At 42.9% G+C, this 11,633-nt stretch overlaps 1 protein-coding gene across 6 annotated transcripts in view; it reads right to left on the bottom strand.

The window, feature by feature from the left end:
• FRYL (FRY like transcription coactivator) overlaps positions 1 to 11,633 on the bottom strand; it is a 307,431-nt gene that overhangs the window by 268,666 nt on the left and 27,132 nt on the right. For 3 of the 6 annotated variants that reach the window (XM_047856241.1, XM_047856242.1, XM_047856243.1), the window contains exon 1: positions 8,112 to 9,221. The exons of 1 other annotated variant lie outside the window; for it this stretch is intronic. The gene's annotated coding sequence lies outside the window, so the exon portion shown is untranslated. Of the gene's footprint in view, positions 1 to 8,111; positions 9,226 to 11,633 lie in introns of those variants that run through there. 2 more of the 6 variants (XM_047856237.1, XR_007151586.1) reach the window with 2 other exon arrangements.

Here is an 11,633-nt window from a genome sequence, read left to right as displayed (position 1 = left end):
TATAGAGAGATAGAACAAATTAGCTGTTGCCAGTAACCAGGGGGGGGGGGGGGGGGGGGGCGGACTTTGAGATGCATGAGGGAGTTTCTTGGCAGTAATGGACCAGTACTGAATCTTGATTGTAGTGGTCATTAAATGAATCTAGACATCATGAAACGTTATCTATTGCACAAAACTATACACACATGTACACCTGAATGAGTGCGTTAAAAAAACATGAAAACTGGGGCGCCTGGGTGGCTCAGTTGGTTAAGCATCCGACTTTGGCTCAGAGCATGATCTCGCTGTTTGTGGGTTAGAGCCCCACGTTGGGCTCTGGGCTGACGGCTCAGAGCCTGGAGCCTGTTTCAGATCTGTGTATCCTTCTCTCTCTCTGCCCCTCCCCTGCTCGCACTCTGTCTCTCTCTCTCTCAAAAATAAATAAACATTCAGAAAAAATTTTTTTTAATAAAAAAATTTTAAAAACCATGAAAACTGAATATGGCTACTTAACAGTACCGTACCAATGTCAGTTTCCTGACTTAATGTTAGTAACATCACCTTACATAAGATATTATAACCAGGAGAGCTGAATGAAGGTTACACAGGACTCCCTGCCTATCTTCACTACTTCCCATGAGTCTATAATTATTTCAAAATAAAGGGTTTTTTTTAAGTGACGGTCTTCAATCATACTTATTTTTTTACTAATATTTTAAATGTATCGAAAACATAAAAATAATACATTTTAAATTGTTCTACAATGTTTTTCAACGTTATCTCATTTTTGTTAGGGTCTTACAATGTACAATATATGTGGTATGTAGTTTACAGCAAACGGACATATTGAGAATGCAGACACAATTATTTATACAGCTGGGGTGTGACAGGAAAACTGCAGATCTCTACTAATAGAGGCTACAAAAGTCTAAGATTCTATCTGTCCCTTGAAGGTTTTACTTAGGGAAGCGCATACAAGAACAGGAAAAACACTGGACTGAGAATTGAAAAGAACTCTATTCTAGCTAAACTTGCAGTTTAAACAAGTCACAATCTCACTGTCATCTACAAAATGTAAGGGTTGTATCAGAGCATTCCCAAAGACATTCCAGTTCTGAAAACACTAACTCCACGAATTCTACAACAGGAAAAAATGAAGCAACCATAAAGAAATATAGGACTAAAACTCTAACCAATATTTGCTGAAAGTATACTAAAGTTTCAATATTGCCAGGAATATTAAATACAAGACAGAGTCTAAGTTATCATTAACACAAACATCAAAAAGGACACCTCCAAAGACAATTTTACCTAAAAGAAAATAGATTACCAAAAGATCCAGGTGACATATAATATCCAGGTAACAGGCAAAGGTGGCTATTTTGCATGCAGCCTCATGGTTCTTGAAGGCCTCTAATTTCTGCTCTTGGAATTACATTAGGTTCTGAATTGCAACAAACGATATCCCATGCATTCAAGTATCCTGATGTACAAGCTTGGGGATCATGATGCAGAGCAAGTAGAATATCAAGACATCTAAGAAAGAATTCTTTTCCTCTTTTCCATCCACTTAACTAATTACTCACCATCCACTTGACTTAGTAAGACAGAATTTTAAGAGGTCTATTATTCAGGGGAAGCTAAACCTCCACAAGGTAATAATCCCATCCTGTTACACAACCCGCTATCCAGAAACATCATCTACCTGAAACAGAGTCCAAAACCAGGGAAGAAGTGAGAGTCATCTAAGCAGTAAAAGCCAACAGAACAAGGTCCTAGCACTAAAGGACCGGCTCCTCTGGCTCCTTATTCAGAACCTTCTATCATTTTTATCCACCATTCAACGAGTGTAGCTGCAGATTCTACTCTTACAGCACACTAAAAATATCAAATTAGAAAGGCAAGGAAAGTACGAGAAGCGGGTATAATGAGAGCAAAGAGATACAGCTAACAGTAAAGCTATAAGCAAATCAATCCCCAACCAGACATGATTTAGAAAGGAACAGTTTCACCAACAAATGAATGAAATACGGTGGTCTGCATGCTGCTGCCTGAGGAAACTAATGGCTGGAGGTTCTTCCGCAAATAAATCATTATGTGCTCATGGGCGCCCAAGACACGTGAAACACGGAACCACTAAAGTGGTGTTTTTTGGGGGCGCCTGGGTGGCTCAGTTGGTTGGGCGTCCGACTTCGGCTCAGGTCATGATCTCACAGTCTGTGAGTTCAAGCCCCGCGTCAGGCTCTTGCTGACAGCTCAGAGCCTGGAGCCTGCTTCAGATTCTGTGTCTCCCTCTCTCTCTGCCCCTCCCCTGCTCGTGCTCTGTTTCTCTCTGACTCAAAAATAAATAAAAACATTAAAAAAAATAAAAATAAAGTGGTGTTTTTTAACCAGTATTATAGACAGCATAATCCATCTTAAATTTTTAAATGAAGAAACAAAACTGAAAATTGTATTTAAATTATCCATATTCTAGCATTCTTTAATATTGGAACTAAATTACATCACATCTGAATTTTACCATGAAATAGAGATATAACAAAACTCAAAACAGAACAAAACAAGGAATCCTGAGAAGTTGAAATATTATGTTAAAATTCATTCAGGCAACAGAGCATACGTGTGAATACTTTATGACCTAAAAAGTGAGGCTGCATTACAGTGAGTGAACAAACTAATATCCCTTTCTCATCAACTCCGACACCCTTTAATAAATAAAACGATCAAAACACAACACTTCAACCTCTCTCAAGTATGGATGCTCTGAAATAGAGGTGTATCTTACAATTGCTGTCACCCAACAACAGGATGTAGTTGGTGAAAATTTTATCTCCTAGAAACATCAAGAAAGCAGCAGCATCAAAGTGTCTTAGGTCTGATCAAAAATGGCCACTCAAAATAATCTTTAAAAGATAGGGGCTCATGGGTGGCTCAGCCGGTTAAGGCCCGACTTTAGCTCAGATCACGATCTCAGTTTGTGAGTTCAAGCCCTGCGTGGGACTCTATGCTGACAGCTCAGAACCTGGAGTCTGCTTCGGATTCTTCGTCTCCCTCTCTCTCTCTGCCCCTCCTCTGCTCTCTCGCCCGCTTGCTCTCCCTCTGTCTCCCAAACATAAACATTAAAAAAAATTTTTTAATAAAAAAAATTCTAGAGCTCATAGATTTATTTATTTTAACAGTCTCCATGGCCCCCAGCACCCTGCGGAAGACCAGATTTGTTTGCTAGCATACTTTGGAAGAAGCTATGCAGAAAAATATACAAGAGTGAATAATAAATGCACCTGGGTGTGCCCTTTGTTTACACTAGTTTTAATCCTCAGGTACCACTCTGCCTATTTAAGGATCCTACACAGAGAAGCTCACAATTTTGGTAGAAACAGACTTAATTTTATCTTCAATGCTAGGCAAGTAAGTAGGTGCAAGTCTCAATAAAAATCTGCTGAATGAATGGAGATTTCTCAGTTGATTAGGCCAACTGACTGCTTACAGCTGGGTTTTCTATTTAAGGAACCTTTGGAAAACCATTTTCCCCGTAGGCTAGCTTAAAGAATCACCTAAGACAACAGAATCTTATCACCCAATTCATCGGCCCAAATTGTAGCTCCTTTTTTTTTTTTAAGTTATTTATTTATTGTGGGGGGAGGGCAGAGAGACAGAGAGGGAGAGAATCCCAAGCAGGCTCTGCTCTGTCAGCACAGAGCCGGATGTGGGACCCGAACCCACAAACCATGAGATCACGACCTGATCCGAAATCAAGAGTCAGACCCTTAACCCACTGAGCCACCCAGGTGCCCCTGGAGCTCCCTTTTTATAAGGAGCAACATAAGGTTTGAATACAACCTGTGTATGTGATTTGATAATGAAGAAATGTCTTCCCACATTCCTCCTTGGGCTACTATGAGGAGTGCCTGTTGGCAATCTCAAAGCAATTTTTAATGCTCTCTAGAGATTAAAAGAATCAAGAAATGAGAAGAGATTAAGTTTAGAAGTATGTACTCCAAACATATTTTATTTTATTTAATGTATTTATTCATTTTTTGAGAGACAGAAACAGAACATGAGCGGGGGAGGGGCAGAGAGCGAGGGAGACACAGAATCCGAAGCAAGCTCCAGGCTCCGAGCTGTCAGCACAGAGCCCGGCGCGGGGCTCGAACCCACCAATCTCGAGATAATGGCCTGGGCCAAAGTTGTCATGACCTGAGCCAAAGTTGGCTGCTTAACCAACAGAGCCACCCAGGCGCCCCTGTACTCCAAAAAGTATTTTCGGGTAAAGGCAGGTAAACTGTTCAGCAACACAGGTTTTGACCAGTTTTTGAAATGTTTTGAACACACACTAGTGGTAGCCCTGTATCTCAAGAAAAAGTAGAAAAAACATAACTGAGCCCAGAGAACTGGGTAATAAGTGTGTAAGAACTGATTATCTTTCTCCATTCCCAATAAACACAACTTACTAATTAAAACTTTCAAATATGATGGTTTAAGGCAAGTCCTACCAGAAGGTAATAAAAGAAGGGGGAAGAACTGGAAGAATAAACACCAAACCATTACCAGTAGTTATAATGTGATCATGGAAGTGTATGGGGGGCATTTTTAATTCCCAAACTCTACATTTCTTTTGTACCAATGTTTTACGATAGCATATGTATCACCATATTGGTGATAAGGGGAATATGGTTCTACCTCTAAACACACATATACACTTTCTCCAAATAAAAACAATTTGAACTTCTTTAAAGCTTATGGTTTTTTCAGAATACTGGTGGGATAACAAAAAAATGCTCCAGTATTTTAAGCAACCATTAAAAAGAAAAAAGAAAAAAGAAAAAAGAGGGAGGACCTCCAACGTTTGTTAATGGTTTTTTACCAAAGTCTACAATCTAATGAAGGAAATACAAACATAACCACACCTAAGTCAGAGCATGGCTTGTGCTGTAAAAGGTTTTATAAGAGCAAGAGGAAAGAGCAATCGCTTACGATTAGGAGAACAGAAGAAGAGCGTGCAGACAAGGTGACATTTGAGCTGGGTTAGATGGATGATCTCTCTAGCGAGGTAACAACAGTTGAAATTCAGAGCACATGCTCTGCCCCAAAAAAATATTTTACAGATAAAAATAGTTCAAGTAGAGAACATACACCCAGCCAACCCCCAAACATATTTTATCTTTTAAAATTTCTTTAAAACTATAAAACCTGCTGTATAAAGCAATGAAAATTTTCCCATCTCACCTAGATTTCTTCTATACCACTATTCCTTTACCATTTGGGCACGAGTCCTATGTCACGGTCACTTTGCACCTGTTACTGTGCTGAGATATACACTGTCTTTTTCCTATGGATAATAATTTTGCATCTTCCCATTAAACTGCATACCTTTGAGAGCAATGACCGTCATCCATTTCTACTTTATCTTTCCATAATATTCCTTAAATAAATGGATACTCAACAGATATCACTGACAAGTTAAACCTAGTCCTAATAATTGTGACAATTAGCTATCACTATCACAAAAGACGTCTGTGGAACAGGTATTGTAAACAATTAAATCACATTTTTTGTACAAAGAACTAAAAGCATCCTAGATGCTTCCCCTAGACACTGAACTAATTGCTGTGCTTTGGTATAACTTGTTCACAAAGGTGCTTATTAAAAAAAAAAAAATTAAGTCTCTGAAGCAGCCTTTACAGAACATTATCTCTTTGTCACAAAGTCCTAAGACAACACATTTATTGTGACACAGTGAATTTGCACAGAAATGAAGGACAGTCCTAGTTCCCAAGGATCTCAAGGGACAGTTCACAAACTCAAGAAATATCTTGGCACTGTGTATATGGAAGACAATGTGTTTAAAACAATACAAAAAGCACACAGGAAAAATGTTTTCCAAAAAGCAGAGCCTAGGTATGTCAAAGATAATTCTGAAAGTTCAGATTCTCTCCTCTATTGTTTAAACTGGAAGTAAACTAAGAAATTTGGAAACTTGTTTTAATCTTCTACTTACTACATTATGAGATGGAAAGGAAGACTATGGCTGCAAGCTTGACATCATTATCACAGAAGAGGATCAAAGGGGAGGGAGGAGAGGAATATAGGTGTAACAATGCTAGATACTATCAAGATTACTACAAAAGAACATGTTTTTTTGTGTGTGTCTGCACTTCCTAAATTCTGTGGGAAGAATAAAGTACTTCTCAAACATTATTATCTGAAATTGACTTTCAGTTTCCCGAGTATAATTTCTCCTTTCTTGTTATTGCCAAGACTGTGAAATAATGCTCCACACCAGTCAGAAAGTTACTAGACAGTGAGTTCATCAAGGAACACTTTGGGAAGTTGTTAGTACTGCATTAAAAAAAAAAAAAAATCACTGGGCCAGGCGTTCCAACAAAATTCACTCTTCCAGAGAAGCAATTTTTACAAAATAACTCAGAATGGAAGAAAAGACGGGATGGAATGCTATTTTTGATAGAGTAGCAAAAAAAAAAAAAAAAAAAAAAAGACTACAGAATAACACACCCACTGCTACTTTGTTTATAGGCTTGTAACTTGCACATGCAAGTTCTCTACAAAAGTATTGCTCAAGAAGAAACTGTCAAAAATGAATGCTTATGAAAACATTTCTTTTCTAAATAAGGTCTCTAACAAGGGATGTGCTGTTTCTAAATGATTTCTTTAGCAAGTATTGACAAGTATAGCACAGCAATAATGCTCAGGATGGAAAAAAAAATCTCATACTTGTTTTATCAATAGTAAAAGTTGCTGTTACTAATTATAAGGCATAGGAGTTCTGTAGAAGAAATTAACTGTATGGTTGATACCTGCTAGTCAGAACACTACAAAACCAACTTCATTTCTTTACAAAAAGTTTTTTTTTTTTCCTAATCTTATAGACCCTAGCAACCTAATGGTTGGTTTTGTTGCGTGGGTTGCTCTTCCCCACTTCCAAAAGAACCTCCGCCAGTAAATCGAGGTAACTTTCCAAATTCAGTTCTACATAGACCTGTTACCCCTCATCAACATAGCTCCCTTTTTTTTCCCTATTATCTTGGCCTGAGAGAGGTTAATGCTCCCGTATTACTGCCAGTCCAAGAGAGAAGTGATTTTCGGTGCCGGGGAACGAAACTGGGAGAGGAGGAAAAACCGACGGCAATCAAGAACCATCTCGCCCTAGAAACCATCCTCTCCAGAAAGGAGAATAGAGTCGCTGACCAAAGAACCTGCTGCCCGGAAGGCACAACTTCCATCCCCCGCCAAAGAAAAGTTGCAAGGAAGAGCTCAGCGCCCAGGCAGCCCGCGCGGGTGCGGACACCGAGAGCAGCAGAGAAGCTCATCAGGCCCGGGCGGCGCGCGAGCCGGGGCTGCGGCGTCCGTGGGGCTGACTCCGGCTCCGGCAGGCTGCGGGTCTGGGGGTGCGACCGCGAGCAGTGGGCGGAGAAACGAGAGCAGAGGAAAAGAGGGACAATGCTGGGCCGGGCGGGCGACTCCGCGCGCTCCAAGGGTCCGCAGCGCCTCTTCCCGCCCGGGGCCGCCAGCTGCCGCGCCAAGTTTGCTCCTCAGCCCTCCCTCCACGGCCGGGGCGGCGAAGCCGTGGCTGCCGGCCTCCCTCCGCCTGGCCGCCGCCGCCTTCCTCCCCGCGGGGCGGCTCCTGCGAGTCGGCGAGCCGGCGGCGCGCGCGAGGAGAGCCGCGCGCGCGAAGGGGAGCCGGGCGCGCGAGGGAAACGGGGCGCGAGAGGGAAGGCGGGCGCGCGAGGGGCAGGGGGCGCGCGAGGGGAGGCGGGCGCTCCAGGGGCAGGGGGCGCGCGAGGAAGCGGCGCGCGCGACGGGAGCCGGGCGCGCGGGGGAGCCAGGCGCGCGGCGCTCCCCGAGGACCCGCTGCCGCTCCGGCGGGTTTTCGGTTGAGGCGGGGGCTGCGCCGCCGTTTACCGTCCGTTATGAGTCTTTGCCCGGGCGCCGCAGCCTGCCAGCCATCCTGGCCCGCCTCCCCCTCGGCTCTCATCAGGAAGGGCAGCCGGGCGAGGGCCGGCGACCTCGTCTCCTGCCAGGGCTGCGGCCGCCGGGCGGTGGGCATCCCGGCGCCTGCCCCTGGGGCTGGAAGAGAAAGTGAAATGAAGCGTCTTTCCCCAGGCGACACCTACCCGTCCCCAGTCCAAGTGCAGCTGCCTCGCTCCTCGGGCGCCGCCGGTCCCCGCCCTCGGGCCCCGGGCTCCGTTCTCTTGACAATGGCGCGTCCCCTTTAAGGAATAATCCGATCGGAACCGATCTGTGGTTAAACCTCCGACTCTGATTTTAACCGGATTTCTCTCTCTCTCTCCCCCTGAGCCCGACGGACGCCCGGCGATGCTGCGAGCTCTTCCCACCCCTTCCCCGCCCCGCCTACTCCCTCGCCTCCCTGATTGGCGAGAAACACTACAACAGGAACAGCAATCCTCGCACTCCACTGGCCAGCCCAGCCGCCGCTCAGAGTGGCTCCCGCCCCCACCCCGCCCCTTTTCCCGGGTTGGCCCTACGTCTAATCACTCTCTGTCTTCTACTCGATCGTTGCTTTGGAGAACTGGCAGTCAAGGCTCACCCTCCCGCCTCCGGAAAGCGAACTTTATTTTTATTGGTAAAAGGACATCTTCCTGTGCACCTGATTGGGCAAGGAAGGAGTTAGTCTGCACGCCCCTTGCCCATTCTCGCTCTCTCTTCACGGGTTTGAGAAATAGAGCCGCAAAGTCCTCCCTACTTTGCCTTCTAAGCGCCTTTCCCTTTAAATGGTGGTAGGGGTCGTGGACAGACTCACAGCCTGTATTGGGGAAAGCGAGAAAGGGAGACGAGAAACATTCAAAATCTTCTCGAGTAATCTATCCTGAGCTGGGATCCTGCTGATCCTCAGAGTCCTGTGGTCTAGTGAATGGAGTGGTGAGAATGAGTTAGAATACCTGAACTTCTGGTACTAACTCCTCCGGAGCTTCACTCAAGTTTTCATTCACTGCCCACTCTACTTTCACCGTCGATTCTACTGGCATTTCGCTACCCCGAAGAGCTTTCGTAAAGATATCTGCAAACCTGGAGGTGTCGTTATCTCACAATCGTTCATTTAAACAAACTAAATCACTTGCATTAAAAGTTCCGCTTCATTCACGTCCTCTGTGTTGTCTCGGCGTTTGCCACGAAAGCGAAGGTGTTCTTCTGAAAAGACTACACCATAGATGGTTCCTCTCCCGCCAGCTTCAAAAGTTGAAGGCGTCCGCACCCCCCTTCCCCCGCCCCCGCCCTTGCTAGAACTATCACAGGGAGAGCCCAGGTTGACCGAAGCGGGCACCAGAAGGCTATTCCTTGAGGGATAAGGAGTCTGGCACCGGAAGGTAGACCCTGCAGCAAGACCTCACCCAGGAGAGGAGAAATTCTACGACAGCCTAGGGGGTTATGATGTCCCCAGTTTCCCACCAGAGCTGTAAGAACAGAAAGAGTTGTAACTACTAACACTGGGTACAGTTAGTGCTTTGGTACCCATCTAAGAATGTTAGGGGGAAACGGTTAAGGGTCCTGGCCTCTTTGCCAATGAACTTTGACAGCCTTTGGACCTCAGGATATTTATTTAGTGCATTTGCAGTGGTAGCCCAGTGGTGCCTAGAAAATGGCAGCACTCAGCAGTACCCTGGAAAGGGAGTTTAGTGCCAGAAAGGGGGAAATAAACATTGGTGGTCCAAAGGACTTTAATGTGAGTTCAGCTCAAAAATCTTACATACCCATAAATATCGGGCAGTCAGAAAAGGGAAAACGCCTTAGGTAATTTAGGTGTTTCTAGTAGGGGCAAGAGACAAGGAAATATCTGGGTTGTATTTATATGGCCTTCATAGATGCTTCTATAAATCTCTTCTTAAGTGTCTATAACTAAATCCCTGTTTTCAGCCTATTCCATTTTGTTTTTTGGTGGTTAGGGTTTTTTTGTTGTTTGTTTGTTTTACCGTAGTCAAGGTAAAGTAATACCAGTTTTCTCTTGATTTACTACTGTCAAGTTTTGAGATTGCTTCTGGGTTCTGATATTCTATTAGAATATAAGTAGACTAAGAATATTCTATACTCTAATATCTAGTATGATCTTCTGGAAATAAAAACATCTAGTATATCAGATGTGTACACAGTAGTAGGTTTTGTTCAAGATCTAGGTGATATTTTCAAGTTCTTTGTAAAACAGCTGTTTTATGATGTCCAGATTGTTCTATTACAGTGGCATTTGAGCTCATAATTCCAGAAGCCCATCTGTAGTAACCTCTAAATTCTATTCCCTACACTTAACCAACCATGCTGAGATCATCACCTGACAAACATAATTTATATTATTTTTTCTATTTTATATTATTATTATTATTTCACACTTGCCCACAATAAGATTGTTTATCACTTTTTAGCTCATACATCGAAACTCCTACTCCTAAAAGCACCATTAGTATTTCACATCAAGGAAAAATTTAGAAAATCTGCAAACCGAGAGTTTCCAATATGCAGGTCATTTGTTCAGTGTTACTAAACCAGTCCCTGAAGAAATTTACTATTTGTACTTTCCCCTTCAGACAGACTTTATCTCCTGGAGAAATTTACAATGTGCACTTTCCCCTTCGGAGGGACTTTATCCCATGCCTTTATTTCTCATCCTTAAGCTAGATCCCCATTCTTTAAAGAGAAAGATTCCCAGAGGTGCCTAGCTGGCTCACTCGGTCAGTAGAGCATGCAACTCTTTATCTTGGGGGTTGTAAGTTTGAGCCCCACACTGGGTGTAGAGATTACTTTTAAAAATAAAAAATAAAATATTCTACCAATGTGCCAATATGACTAAAGCTTTTTAACATCCTTGTACAGAGATCTTTTTAAAACTCTTTTAGAGGGTGAAATACATTATGATGATTTATTCTCCCTGCTCATACACAAAAGTAAACCACGTCAAAGAACTACTAGTGAAATGCCAATAATTAGTTTTCCTTAGGAAAATTGTTATCATTTATACTGTAAATTCTTTTCAGTTCACTGTACACTTATATAGTAACTATTAGGTGTTAAGTAAAGAATAGAGGGAAAAATGAATATATCTCCTGGCACTTGGGTGGCTCAGTTGGTTAAGCTTCCAACTTCGGCTCAGGTCATGATCTCGCAGTTCTTGAGTTCAAGCCCCACAAGGGGCTCTATGCTGACAGCTCAGAGCCTGGCTGCTTTGGATTCGGTGTCTCCCTCTCTCTCTACCCCTCCTCTGCTTGCACTCTGTCTCTCTCTCCCTCAAGATAAATAAACATTTAAAAAAAATGAATATATCTCCACTGTGCAGAGACAGAATCTCCAAAATCTACTCAAAAGTGGCACAACTTTACCCTTCACTTAGCACTTTTGTGGATACCATCTATTAACCACTGATTTTCTGCAGTAAAATGAAGAAAAATCCAATTCCTAGAAGCTGTCAACAAAAATCTCTTCCCCCAGCCCTTTATTAATATTAACAAGAATGAAGCAAATTAGGAGAAAATAAATTCATGGTAATTTGATTTTATAAAGAAACTTCAAGAAATATTTCCTGGGTCTCTATAGAGACCCTATAGAGGAGGCCCATGTCCTCCATCTTTCATGCTTTCAACATGTTTCTTTGTAAAATGAGAACTGATATTCATTGAGAATTTCACTGAACA

Source organism: Prionailurus viverrinus, chromosome B1 (genome assembly GCF_022837055.1).
Source record: "Prionailurus viverrinus isolate Anna chromosome B1, UM_Priviv_1.0, whole genome shotgun sequence".
NCBI lineage: Eukaryota > Metazoa > Chordata > Mammalia > Carnivora > Felidae > Prionailurus > Prionailurus viverrinus.
The sequence above is the reverse complement of the archived record's forward strand: the minus strand, read 5'-3'. Positions and strand labels throughout refer to the sequence as shown.